This window comes from Engystomops pustulosus, chromosome 4 (assembly GCF_040894005.1).
Source record: "Engystomops pustulosus chromosome 4, aEngPut4.maternal, whole genome shotgun sequence".
In the NCBI taxonomy this organism is placed as follows: Eukaryota; Metazoa; Chordata; class Amphibia; order Anura; family Leptodactylidae; genus Engystomops; species Engystomops pustulosus.
The window spans coordinates 208,661,553-208,676,298 of record NC_092414.1 but is presented as its reverse complement, the minus strand read 5'-3'; positions in this window follow the sequence as shown (position 1 = coordinate 208,676,298).

Sequence of the window (14,746 nt, the reverse complement as noted above, 5' to 3'; positions counted from 1 at the left end):
AGGATCAAGGACCCACTGTACCACCACGGACGTAAGCCGAGTCTAAGTGGCACGCGGTTTTCACCAGGGCATGCCGCAAAGCGGGTTAGACTTGCTGCAGCGGGATACCACCGGGTAACTCCACAGGCGAAGAGGCAGGAGGTCAGGACAGGTGGCACAGGAGTCAGGTACAAGGCAGAAGGTCAGGGCTGGCAGCGGAGAAGCAAAGTCAGAAACGGAATCGGGGGCACAGAGGGAAATCACTATAAATGCACAGGACAAGCTTTCTCTAGGGCCCTAGGCGCAAAGATCTGGCAGGGGACACAGGAAGAGGCTGGAAATCTATCAGGGCAGGCAGCCGGCCACCGCCAATTATCTGCGTGCTGGCCCTTTAAATCTAACAGAGCCGGCTCATGCACTAGGAGGTGGGGATGCATATGCTGGAGTGCGGGGACCAGTGCTGAAGCTAGGGACGGTAAGTAAGGCTGGTTCTCGGGAAACAGGGAGGGACATGGGTGCGCCTGCAAACCGGGACATGTGTCGCAGTACCACCCGTGACAATAATGCACTCGCCCTCCATGGCTAGTATTTATACTCACTATGCAAAAAAGAATTCAAGTACAAAAATGCAAGTGGGATGGCCTTTAGGTTTGAGGCCACATTCTCACCATCTCTATGTAATAAAAACACAGTCCTGTGGATAGATTCATATATCACATTTAAGTAGGTTATATAGTAAGGGCCTAAAAAAGATTGAAGCGTAAATAAAGTGTGCCTCTTGTGATTATCTGTTGTGACCTCTGCTTTCGTTCCTGACCTTGATTACCACCTGCCTTGACCTTTAGCTTCAACCCCGACTCTGATCCTGTGCCGCCTGTCCGGACCACCTGCCTGACCTCGACTCTGATTCTGCCTGCCGATTCTGTACCTCGACTGGACCAACACTGCGGGCAAAGCTGCAACTGTGGAGCGATCTGGTGGTATCCCACCGCAGCAAGTCCAACCCGCTTTGTGGTGGGCTCTGGTAAATACTGGGTGCCACTTAGACTCACAGGTGTAGGCTTACGTCATGGCTCACTGTGGTTCAGTGGGTCCACCACCACCGACCCTTACAGTACCAAATAAAACTAAGAGCAGATCTACCAGTCTTATCTGAACCTTGTACCAATAATCTCTCTGTCCCTACATGTGAATAAAAACATTTTCCCAAAGACTCCCCTCCCTAACTGGACGCCCAAGGCACAGGTTCTCGAGTGCCTAGTGGTAAATATGGCCCTGACTGGGAGAATATAATCAGATCCAATACAGAGACCAGTATTGAACTCCTGGATGCCACAATAAACACCAAGCTTAGGATTACGCTTCAGTTACTGTGTTCAATACTTGTTCTATGTGTAATTCGTCATAATTACACATAACCTAATTAATGGACATCTATGATGTGATTTTTTTACCAGCCAGGATTAGATTGGCTCTTATCTACAACTGGTGATAATTTCATGCCAATAACACATTTAGAAATCTATTTAGTTTTATACTTATTTTACCTCTTTAATGTGACTTGGTTCCATTTAAACAAATCCCAATTTGGACTTTTGCCTGTACATAAACCAAAGTTCTATCTTTCTGTGCTGCTAAATGAGATCAACTCAGGGCAATGCACATGGAGATAAGCTGCTGTGCCCTGGTTTTCATTGTCTCATAACTTTTCATACTCTTTTGAGGCCCCTAATTTTACCACAAAAACCTGGTAAAACCTATATTTTTTTATTCGAGTATAAGCCGAGTTTGGGTTTTCAGCACCTTAGTGACACACATATCCATCTCAAACACCTAAGTGGGACAATTTATTGGGGGTTTCATTGAATTAGGCACAGTCTGCCAATTTTTTTTTTACTTTATTTTTTTTTTCAAAACTAAAAGTCATCACAGGCAAAGCACAAAATCCAGTTGTGTGCTGTCAGTGTAGGTTAGAAACTAGCCATACAAGAATCCAACAGGCCTTCTTAGGGCTACAATAGCGTTATATATATATATTTTTTTTTTTGTTTGCTTGTGGCTGGCACTAGTAGTGCAGCTAGTACCATATTGTGATGATGCAGGGAGACTTGCGAATGTTATATTTAGCTCTTAGTGACACACATATCCACCTCAAACACCTAAGTGGGACAATATATTAGGGGTTTGATTGAATTAGGCAGTCTGCTTTTCCTTTTTTTTATTTTATTTTTTTCTATAACTTAAAGTCATCAGGCACAGCACAAAATCCAGTTGTGTGCTGTCAGTGTAGGTTAGAAACTAGCCATATCAATAGGATAGCATTGTTTTGTTAAAAAAACAAAAACACAAAAAAACACCAAAAAAACACCAAAAAAATTTACAGTTTACACTTTAATTTTGAAAATGTTGAACCCGTGGGCTAGGGGACGAGGGCGTGGGCGTGGGTGTCCAACTACTGCAGGGGTCAGAGGCCGTGGTCCTGGGCGGGGTGATACACCACCTGCTGATGAGGGAGCAGGGGAACGCCGCAGAGCTACACTCCCTAGGTTCATGTCTCAAGATACTGGGACTCGTGGTAGAGCACTGTTGAGGCCAGAACAGTGCAAACAGGTGATGTCGTGGATTGCGGACAATGCTTCTAGCCATTTGTCCACCAGTCAGTCTTCCGAGCAGTCCACCCATGTCACCGAAATCAGCACTCCTCCAGCTCCTCCACCTCAGCCACCTTCCCCCAGTCTGACCCCTCCCAGGAAAAATTATCATTTAAACCAGCATACTCTGAGGAACTGTTTTCTGGACCCTTCCCAGAGTCACAAACCACTTGTCCGGTTGCTGCTGAGCTATTTTCCGATGCCAGGTTTTCCGCCGGTCGCAGTCTGTGGGTGATGATGACATTGTTGACGTAGTGGAAGAAGTGTGTAAAGAGGTGTCGGACGATGAGGAGACACGGTTGTCAGGCAGTGGTGAAGTTGTTGTCAGGGCAGGAAGTCCAAGGGGGGAGCAGACTGAGGGAGGCGAGTCCTCGACAAGAACAGGTTGGAAGAGGCAGTGGTGGGGCCAAACGGAGAGGCAGGGCCAGAGCTTGGGCATCAGCGCCAAATGTTTCACGTTGTAAAGCTCCCGTGATTTTCGGAAGTCTGGAGGTTCTTTAAAGAAACACCGATGACCGACGGACTGTGGTGTGCAACCTGTGCCACACCAGGATCAGCAGGGGTTCCACCACTACCTGCTTAACCACCACCAGTATGCGCAGGCATATGAATGTTAAACACCCCACTCCATGGAACCAAGGCCGTTCACCTCCGGCCGGGCACACCACTGCTCCTTCCCCTGTGTCACCTGCTGCCTCTGCTAGTCAGCCCCCTGCCCAGGACCCCGGCCCAAACACCTCCCATGCGAAAACCACACCTTCGCCTCCACGATCCTCCACAGCATCCACCAATGTCTCCATGCACAGCGTTCAGCTCTCCATACCCCAGACGCTGTAGCGCAAGAGGAAGTACAGTTAAACCCACCCACACGCCCAAGCCCTCAACGTCCACATCTCCAAACTACTTAGCCTGGAGATGCTGCCCAATAGGCTGGTAGAGACCGAGGCCTTTCACAACCTCATGGCGGCGGCTGCCCCTCGGTATTCGGTTCCCAGCCGCCACTACTTTTCCCTATGTGCCGTCCAAGCCCTGCACCAGCACGTGTCAGACAACATCATCCGTGCCCTGACCAACGCCGTTTCTGCCGGCACATTGGGTTAACTTGGTGGAGGCTGGGACCGAGTCTGACCCTGGGGCTGGTCATATACTGCTGACGCCGAGGATTGCGGGGCCTGCCTCGGTCCAGGTCTCTCAGGCCTACTATGCCTCCTCCTCCTCCCACCCCACCTCCATCTTCTTCTCCGAATTACCATCCGTGGGCATGGCGCCATCAGTCGGTAGCTCTAGGCACAGCAGCAGTGCCGTCACTAAGCGACAGCAGGCGGTGCTCAAACTGCTGAGCCTAGGTGATAAAAGGCACACTGCCCAAGAGCTATTACACGGCATCACGTCGCAGACTGATCTGTGGCTGGCACCGCTGAAACTGAAGCCAGGCATGGTTGTCTGTGACAACGGCCGTAACCTGGTGGCGGCTCTGCAACTCGGCAGACTGACACATGTGCCATGCCTGGCCCATGTGTTAAATGTCATAGTTCAGCGTTTCCTCAAGACATATCCCGATCTGTCGGATTTACTCACGAAGGTGCACGACATCTGTGCGCATTTAAGGAAGTCCAGCACAGATGCTGCCTCTCTCAGGGCAGCGCAGCGCTGCCTCCAACTGCCTGCTCACCGACTGTTGTGCGACGTGCCCACGAGGTGGAATTCAACATTAACCATGTTATCCAGAGTTTACCAGCAGCGCAGAGAGATTGTAGACTGCCAGATGTCAACTTCCACCAGAACTGGTAGTCAGGTCAGTCAGCTTCCTCAAGTCTAAAATGAGGGGTGGACATGGATGTCTGATATCATCCTCACCATCCCGCTGCTTGGCCTTTTGAAAAACTCTCTGGTCAGCATGAAGTCAGAAGCTTTGCGCTCGTCACAAGAGACGGGGGAAGAAGATTCCCTTGTTGATAGCCAAAGCACCCTTAGGTCTGTTTCTCAGCGCATATCAGAGGAGGTGGAGGAGGATGAGGAGGAAGAGTAGGAGAATGTTGGCGAGACAGAAAAAGGGAACATTGCTCAGTCCTTCACTGTTCAGCGTGTATGGGCAGAAGAAGAGAAGTTGGAGGAGTTGGAGGAGGAGGAAATGGACAGTCAGGCCAGTGAGGGGAGTGAATTCTTGCGCGTTGGGACTCTGGCACATATGGCAGATTTCATGCTAGGCTGCCTATCCCGTGACCCTCGCGTTCAAAGAATTTATTCCAGCACCGATTACTGGGTATTCACTCTCCTGGACCCACGGTACAAACAAAATCTTTCCACTCTCATCCCTGGAGAGGAAAGGAGTGTGAGAATGCATGAATACCAGCAGGCCCTGGTGCACAAGCTGAAACAGTATTTCCCTTCTGACAGCGCTAGCGGCAGAGGGCGTACTTCTGCGGGACAAGTAGCGAGGGAGAGTAGGCGAGCAGGCAGCTTGTCCAACACTGGCAGGGGTACGCTTTACAAGGCCTTTGCCAGTTTTATGTCACCCCAGCAAGACACTGTCACCTGTCCCCAGTCTCGGCAGAGTAGGGCTGATCTTTACAGAAAGATGGTGAGGAAATACATAGCTGACCATACCATCGTCCTAAATGATCACACAGCTCCCTACAACTACTGGGTTTCAAAGCTGGACATGTGGCACGAAATGGCGCTGTACGCCTTGGAGGTTCTTGCCTGCCCTGCCGCTAGCGTGTTGTCTGAGCGGGTTTTCAGTGCAGCTGGTGGCATCATCACCGATAAGCGTACACGCCTGTCGACTGACAGCGCTGACAAGCTGACGCTTATCAAGATGAATAAAGCCTGGATTTCTCAGGATTTCCATTCTCCCCAGGTGAAAGAAGCTCAACCTAAATAATGTATGCACTCCTCCTCATTTTCCTCCTTCTCCTCCTCTTTGTACACTAAAGCAGAGGAAACTGGCTATTTTTTGCCAGTGCCAACTGGCTATAGCTATAGTACTCTATGTATTTAATTTTTCTGGAGGGCCACCGACCCGGTCCTCTTTTTTAAACAATTTTTGGGAGTGCCACATACAGGCACTCAATCTATTTAATTTTTCTGGAGGACCACCTACCTGCTCCTCCGGTTTGAAAACTTTTTTGGACTGCCACATACAGGCACTATCCAAATTTAATTGTCTCCATAGCAGCCTCCACACGTCGTCTTTATAGCTGACTCCAAAATGGGCCAGGGGGCCAGAAGCGTTTCCTTTGAAAAAAAGTATAATTTTCAAAGCAGACGGGGGCTACAAACAGCATTTCTAAGAACCTTTTGGATAAGATCAAGTGTAGTACTGTTCTTACAAGTTTTGGTTACGGCGGGTGAGGGGAATGTAAACAGTGCGCAAGAAGCGCTGAAATAATATCGGTAAATTATAAAAGTTTGCCAGTATATTTTGTGGATAACACAGCAGGGTGGCGACAAAGTTAACAAGTTTGATGTGGAAGCCATGAAAACAACCCAAAATTCTGCCTGACACAGCTTGTTTGCTAAGGGGACGATGTATGAAAACTTTTTTGGACTGCCACATACAGGCACTCAATCTATTTAATTTTTCTGGAGGACCACCTACCTGCTCCTCTGGTTTGAAAACTTTTTTGGACTGCCACATACAGGCACTATCCAAATTTAATTGTCTCCATAGCAGCCTCCACACGTCGTCTTTATAGCTGCCTCCACACGTTGTCTCCATTGCTACCTCCACATATCTCCATAGCTGCCTCCCAAAGTCGTCCATATAGCTGCCTCCATACATCTTCCCCTTAGCAAACGATCTGTGTCAGGCAGAATTTTGGGTTGTTTTCATGGCTTCCACATCAAACTTGTTAACTTTGTCACCACCCTGCTGTGTTATCCACAAAATATACTGGCAAACTTTTATCATTTACCGATATTATTTCAGCGCTTCTTGCGAATCTGTTTACATTCCCCTCACCCGCCGTAACCAAAACTTATAAGAACAGTACTACACTTGATCTTATCCAAAAGGTTCTTAGAAATGCTGTTTGTAGCCCCCGCCTGCTTTGAAAATGATACTTTTTTTCAAAGGAAACGCTTCTGGCCCCCTGGCCCATTTTGGGTGGGGAGGAGCCGAGAGACAGGGGCTTGGACAGGCGAAAGCTCGCCTGGCAGCGGACCGCCAGCTCCATCCCAAGATTAGGCAGCCTCAGAGGCATCCATGCATGATGCCCCTGCTGTTTCCTGTCCATTTCGCCTCCACGATCCTCCACAGCGTCCACCAATGTCTCCATGCGCAACTTTCAACTGTATATACCCCAGACGCTGGAGCGCCTGAGGATATACAGCACATCATCCCCTTAGCAAACGAGCTGTGTCACGAAGAATTTTCAGGTGTTTCACCAGATACATAGTGGAACTCGGCGAATCTGTCGCCGCCATGCTGGAGACCTGAAGTTTCAATCATAGCAGCGCAATATGGATGCCCCATACTGTCACTCTTAATCATGGAAGTTGTCTCCATGGCTGCCTCCACATGCCTCCAACCAATTATTGGATGTTTTTTATGCTATCTAGCCTCATTCGGTCACTCTGTCATCGCCATGCTGTTGCCCACAATTTTGGCATAATGGTGCGATTAATCAGCCTCAGAGGCATCCATGCATGCTGCTCCTGCTGCTTCCTGTCCATTTCTGTGGTGTTTCCATCATTTTCTGAGGTTTCAAGGTGTTTGGCCAAGCTTCCCTGTGCAGACCCTTGGTCCCCTTGTAAAATGCTCAAGTCTCCCATTGACTTCAGTGGGGTTCGTTATTCGAGACAAGCACTCGAGTATCGGGAAAAGTTTGTCTCGAATAATGAGCACCCGAGCATTTTATTGCTCGCTCATCTCTAGTAATTACCCTTTTCAGGGCACTTAGGTGTATAGAGGAGGCTACTGTTCTTAGGGATAGGTGGAAAGCTGAAATAATTTCCCTTACGAGTGTACTCTGAAGATATGCATTATGCTACTAATAGGCTACTAAAGTGCAGGAAAAATTTTATTGATTATTAAGGATTATGCAGCGACACTGGGAAAGACCACACATGAATGTTACCATTTACTGATATATCCAGTGAGATGTTGAAGGTCCTGTGCATGGTGTGTGTTCATATCTTTGACATTCACACCCTGCTGCTGCAGTTTCCTATCTGTAGTTCAGAGGAGTTTTAGCCTGCCCACCCCCTGCCTCATATGCCCACTTCACATTCTAAAGAAAAATTAGATGGGCATGGGAAATAAATACATATTTTATTCAGCGCAAACAAGTTAAAATCAATTAAAAGGACAAAAATGGGTTACAGAGACCCAACTTGTGTGGACAGGCATATATAAAACAATGGATACATCGATTTGACAATCAAGATTATAGACCAACTAGATAAGATGCCACAAAGAAACATCAATGATCCCAAGGACTCCCATTTCTTTGTTTGACGGCATTTGGTAACATAACTTTAGGCGATAGCCTTCATTGATGTTTCTTTGTGGCATCTTATCTAGTTTGTCATGACACTTATCAAGTGTGAAAATGATTATAGGAAATCAACAACGCCAAAAACATAAAAAAACCTAAAAACACTCACCCTCCCTCCTCTTCCCCGGCTGGAGCATGGGGAAGATATGTCCAGTGTATGGGAGAGCTAGGGAGAGCGACAGCCCCTCGCATGATATCTCCTCCATCTCCCAAATTCATTGTGACATCATCTCCTTCTGACAGGACCGATAGCTCATAAATTATTGCTGATGCTTAGTTATAAGGTTGTGTACAGTGAGATACTCCAGGATAGCATCTCTAACAAACCCCTTTAAATATTTTCCACACAACAGAAGTTAGACTCACAGATCCGTAGTTTCCAGCATCACTTTTTGATCCATTTTTTGTATATTTGTACCAGATTTGCTGTGTACCAGTTCTCAAATATTAAATCTTCAAATATTAAAAATATCTGTCTGACGGTCTATCATGGTACATATTTTGTGCAGAACCCGGGGGTGTATGCCATCTGGCCCCAATGATTTGTCTATCTTGGTGGTTGTGAGGTGGCACCATACCTCTTCCTGGGTTAAACTGTTGACATTCCAAAGATAATTTACGTTACTACTCATCATGTCTTTCCCCAGTGGATTTTCCTGGGTAAAGACAGTCGAGGAGGCGACATTCAGTAGATTGGTCCTTTCCTCATCTCCTTTCACCATGACCACCAGGTTATTACTCACACTTTCCGTAATTTGGGATTATTTTGGCAATATTTCTCTCAGTCTCTCTTTTTGCGGCCTTTATCTGTTTTTTTTTTCAGAATTTATTTTTCTCTCTATGCTCCTGTAATGCCTCATCTCTACCTTCCTGTATTAGCACCTTAAACGCCTTATCTTTCTCGCTTATTGCTCTCCTTACAAGACAAGTTAACCACATTGGCATCTAGTTTCTTTTATGCTTTTTTCCATGTGGTTTGTGTTTCTCACGGGTCTTTTTTAGAATATTTGTGAAAAAGCCCCATTGTCACAGTTTCTGCATCTGAGGTCTTCCCTTAGCTACTAGTATAGCATGTTTAGTGCCCCTCCACTAACCCTCTTAGTAAAGCGTAAAACAAAATCAATGATATTGTGGTGACTATTACCCAGGTTCCCACCAACCTGTAATTCTGATACAGTCAGGTATGTTGGTTAGGGTAAGATCCAGCAGTGATCCACCTCTTGTTGGCTCCAGGACTAATTGCGACAAGCAATTGTGTTTGGTTGTTAAAAAAAAAAAACTGCTACCTTCGAAGAACCAGCACGACCAATATCTGGGTAATTGAAGTCCCCCATGATAAGTACTTCACCTTGCTTTGAAGCTGCTTCCATTTCACTTATCAGCATTTCCTCTGCTGCCTCCATTATATTTGGAGCCTTATAACAAACCCCTAGTAATATTTTATTATTCTTTTTCCCTTGCCTTATCTCCATCCATAGGGACTCCAAATTTGTATTTGAGTTACTGATGTCATCTCGCAGGACGGGCTTGAGGCAAGAATTTACATATAAACAAACCCCTCCCCGTTTTTAGTTATATGATAATTTCTAAAAAGACTATAACCATCTATAGTAACAGCCCAGTCATAGCTACTGTCCAGCCATGTCTCGCTGATTCCCACTATATCATATTTGCGCTCCGGCATTAAGAGTTCCAGTTCCTCCATTTTGTTCGTGAGGCTTCTGGCATTTGTGTACGTGCACTTTATATGGTTTTCCCTGTCCGTATTCCTTTTGTTCTTATTCCTCAATCTTCTTTCCTCCCCCATGGACTATGACTCTTCTGTCTACACTGTCTATTTGCCTTGCACAAGTATAGTTGGCCTCCCCCCAGGTCTCTAGTTTAAACACTCCTCCAACCTTCTAGCCATTTTTCTCTCAAAACAGCTGCCCCCTCCCCATTGAGGTGCAGCCCATCCCTACTGTAGAGCCTGTAGCCAACAGGAAAGTCAACCCAGTTCTCCATGAACCCAAAGCCCTCCTTCCTACATCAACTTGAGCCACTTATTTACCTCCCTGATCTCCCGCTGCCTTTCTGGTGTGGCACGTGGTACAGGTAATATTTTGGAGAAAACTACCTTTGAGGTCCTTGCCCTGAGCTTATGGCCTAAATCCCTGAAATCATTTTTAAGGACCTTCTACCTATCTCTTATTTTGTGATTTGTGCCAATGTGGACCATGACCGCTGGATGAGATCAGAGATGAAATGGATATAAAACACAATAACACCTTGAGCTCTGCTGCTTCCTCTAATCAATAAAACTGAGTCAGCAATGCTATGTCACCCACTCTCCTGGGAGCCAGAGCTTATCTTGTTGGTAGAGCAGCTGCCGTTGTGTTCTCTTCACACTGCTAGAAGTGGCTGAACCAGGAAGTGCCTGTGTCTGTACTGCTCCCTGCTTCCTACCCCTCCCCCTTCTCCTGCAATACAAAAGAAGCTTAAGGGAATTGTCCAATAATAATCAGAAGATTTACAGTCGTCTCCAGGGACAATCAAAATTATAAACACCAGGACTGATACAGAGAGGTTGGAATTATACCTGTGAAATGCTGTAGTTTTGTTAATAACAGTGAATGAGAGAATGGGGCTTATTTACTAAGGGTCCGCAGATCAAATTTCCGTTGGACTTCCCAACGTTTTCGGGGATAGCATGGCTGGGACAGGTATTTAGAAGGGGATTGTGTTGCACAAAATCAGATTTTGGCGCAATCGCCCCGGCTTTCATGCGACAGAAATCGGGGGTGGGCCATCTGGCGTTCCGACGGATTTGGACTGAGCGCGGGGTTTAACTTTAAAATTGTGTCTTAAGACAATGCATTTACATACAGAAAGTGAACTCAGGCGGACCTGAGCAGGGAAGTGACACAAGCAGGATATCGGGCACACAATCTAAGTGAAGTGCAAGATCTTCGGAACAATGCATTTTGGGTGAACTCCTCGGACCGGTAAGTAAATGTGCCCCTATGTGCTATTTGGTTATCTGAGTATATTTAGGAATCTTGTCTTTGCGGCAATAGCCCTTTAAGTGTGAAAATAAACCTATTCGCTTCTGTTCATAATACTTACCAAGTGTGAATATGAACAAACATTTCCGCTCATCAGCAAGTCCAGTCACGATAGTCACAAAAAGTGAATATGATCAAACGCTGTTGCTCATGACACTTACCACATGTGAATTCAGTCAATTGCTGTAGCACCCCGCTCAAGGCACAGCTGGTTGTGATGTGACTTGTAGTATGATAAGGGTCAGGTTTTGCAATTGATCATAATGAGCATATTCTTCTGCGATGGCACTTGCAGTTTGCTTCAGTGCAGCATCAGTGATATGGGACAAATACTGTATGTGTACAATTATAGTTCTCGAACCAAAGGTTCTAATACCTGCTGGACCATGAGATGGATGAGATCAGACAGATCAGAGATGAGATGGATATAAAACACAATAACACCTTGAGCTCTGCTGCTTCCTCTAATCAATGTTGATACCATGGTACCAATTTGTTTAATGTTGAATTAAAAAATGGTGGCGCTGCCATCTTGGTTGAGATCTCCTCTCCCCATGACATCATCGGGGAGCACCGATTGGTTGCCAAGACAAGACAACAAAGACAACTTTGTCAGCCCCAAGACTGTATGGTTTCTGAAGATTCGTTACAAAGTGCCAGTGGCACTGTACACCCCCTTTTCCTGGTACAGACTATCCCCTACTTAAGGACACCCGACTTACAAATGGCCCCTAGTTAAAGACGGACCCCTCTATCCCCTATGACATCTGGTGAAGCTCTCTGGATGCTTTACTCCCAAACTGCAATGATCAGCTGTAAGGTGTCTGTAATGCAGCTTTATTGATAATCCTTGATCCAAATACAGCAAACATTTAGAAAATCCAACTGTCAAAAGAAAATTTTGTCTGGAGCTACAATTATAAAAAAGACAGTTCTGACTTACATACAAATTCAACTTAAGTACAAACCCAAGGAACCTATCATGTACATAACCCACATCGTCCTCAAAATGGTCACAAAAGATGATATCTTACGCAACTCCGTACACCAAAGTATGAAAAAGTCATTAGGGTCAAAAGATGGCAAAACATTTTTTTGTGTACACATTTTTAAAAGTGTATTAAAACACAATAAAACCTCTACAAAGTAGTTATCACCAAACCAAGAAATAAAGCAGACGTGTTATTTAGAGCGCATGGTGAAAGCTGTAAAAAATTAGCCCACAAGAAAGTGACGCAAATGCGTTTTTATTGCCAATTCCACCACATTTGGAACTTTTTTCCAGCTTCCCAGTACAAGGCATGGAATAATAAATAACGTCATTGAGAAGTAAAATTTGACACGCCAAAAATAAGCCCTCACACAGGAAAAGGTATACATTTTTGAAGGTGGGTAGCAAAAAATGAGCGAAAAAAACCACTGCGACGCAAATGGTAATGCGGTCATTTCTTTCCGGTCATGTGATTTCCCGCTTCCTTGTGGAAAGGAAGTAGGTGTGTCTTGGCTCAAGACTGTTCAGCTTGGTTTTAGATTTAAAGGGTGTTATATCTCTGTGCTCGACAATAAACTCACGATTTGAGTGTGAAACGCGTCGCAGAAGGCGCTGCTTTTTTTTCTTTAGCTTTCCCACCTCATGAACCACAGTTATTTTAATAATGTTTGAAAAAAAGTATTTTCCCTGAGAAGAGAACGCTGGAATGTCTTTCATTTTCATGTGAACACAGCCTTAGACTTACCTGTTAGCAGTTTTCCAAACATAGAGCCGGTTATGCTGCAGGATACTTCACCTATAAGGTCATGTATTTAGCTCATGTCTGGCCCAGCTGCCGTCTATTCCTGTTGAGCTGATAAGCAAAATCAACACCGGGCAATGTACCTGCTGTATCCTGAAGCCTAATAGACAATGTATATTTAGTTCAATACTTTTTGGACTCTTCCGCATTTGCAACATACAAAGACTTTTGCACTAAAACACTAGATTTCGGGGTTCCTACGTGGAAAATCGGGGCTCGGGACGATCACATCTGCATCTCCAGTGAAACGCAAGAGATCAGTAAGCAGCAAGCAGTATCTTCCATGTACACAATCCATGTCGTTGTTGTCGATCAGATGCATTTCAATGGCAATGCAGATGCTGAGCCCCACCCCGGACCTTTGCATTGCATTTGTAAGTGAAAAGCAAACGCCATGGAGCACATTTAATAAGGGCTTTTTCCGCACTTTTTTGGACTTTGCACGTTCTTTTGGTGGAAATCGGTTTTAAAAAGTGCCGCCATTGTGATGCAAGCAACCCTTTTGTGGCGCAGCTGCACTAGCCTTCATGTGACACAGATTTCGGGGGCGTGCCGGCAGCCGGTGGACTGATTCGTACCGAGCGCCATATTTAACTTTCAAATGAGTCGCACACCGTATTTAAAGGTGCACCACAAAAGAGATGGTGAACTCCTACTTCCTAAGTAAATGTACCCCATGTGTAAATGCACCCTCAGACCTGCAGCATGAAATCTCCTGCTAGTCTCGTGGAGTTGTGAAGAGTTCCTGTATTACTGCAGATGGTGGGTGCTGCTCTTCTTGGTAATGTTTGAATCAGGCCTGAAATTTAGAGTTTGAGAACTTTTGAAACACAAATAATTCATTTTATCTATGTAGGGGCACACCTACCATACATCCAGCTGGGAAGCTTGCCTCAGGCGGCACTTTGTAAAATTGCTAATGGGGCGGCACATCAGGTAGCAGATACTGGTAATATATCAGATACTGTTTACTATTGCGAAAGCCCTGCCCCGTGAGTCACATTGCATTTTTAGCATGACGCAGAATGCTGTATCTATCACAGAATTGCAAAAATAAAGGATGGATTTTCACTTCTACGTCTCTGTTTTTGTGGTGTATCTGTCTTGTTACTTGTGTTTATGTCAATGTCTACTTGATGAAATATGCAGAAAGTACACTAAATGTGCATCCGTGTTGTCTATAGACGTGAATCCATTCACCCAATCTCACGTTTGGATATTTTTTATTGGTTGTTTGCAAAACAAAAATATATTCACTTGTAGCTTTTAAATTGTGTTTTTAACAGAAACTCAATTCAAGAAGGGTCTAGATTAGAGATGAGCGAACATACTCGTTCGAGCATTAGCATACTCGAAACTGCTCGTTGCTCGGACGAGTATTTCACCAGCTCGAGAAAATGGCAGCTCCCGCTGTTTTGCTTTTTGGCGGGCAGAAACAGAGCCAATCACAAGCAAGGAGACTCTGCACTCCACCCAGCATGACGTAGTACCCTTACATGTCGATAGCAGTGGTTGGCTGGCCAGATCAGGTGACCCTGGAATAGACTAGCCCCTGCCCGCGCTGCTCGCATCATTCTCTGTCTGGATGCCGCTAGGGAGAGAGCTGCTGCTGGTCAGGGAAAGCGTTAGGGTGTTCTATTAGAATAGTGTTAGGCAGGAGTGATTCTACAAGAACCCAACAGTCCTTCTTAGGGCTACAATAACGTTTTATTTTACTTTTTTTTGGTTTGCTTGTGGCTGGGCTTGCTGCCATTAGTAGTGCAGCTAGTACCATATTG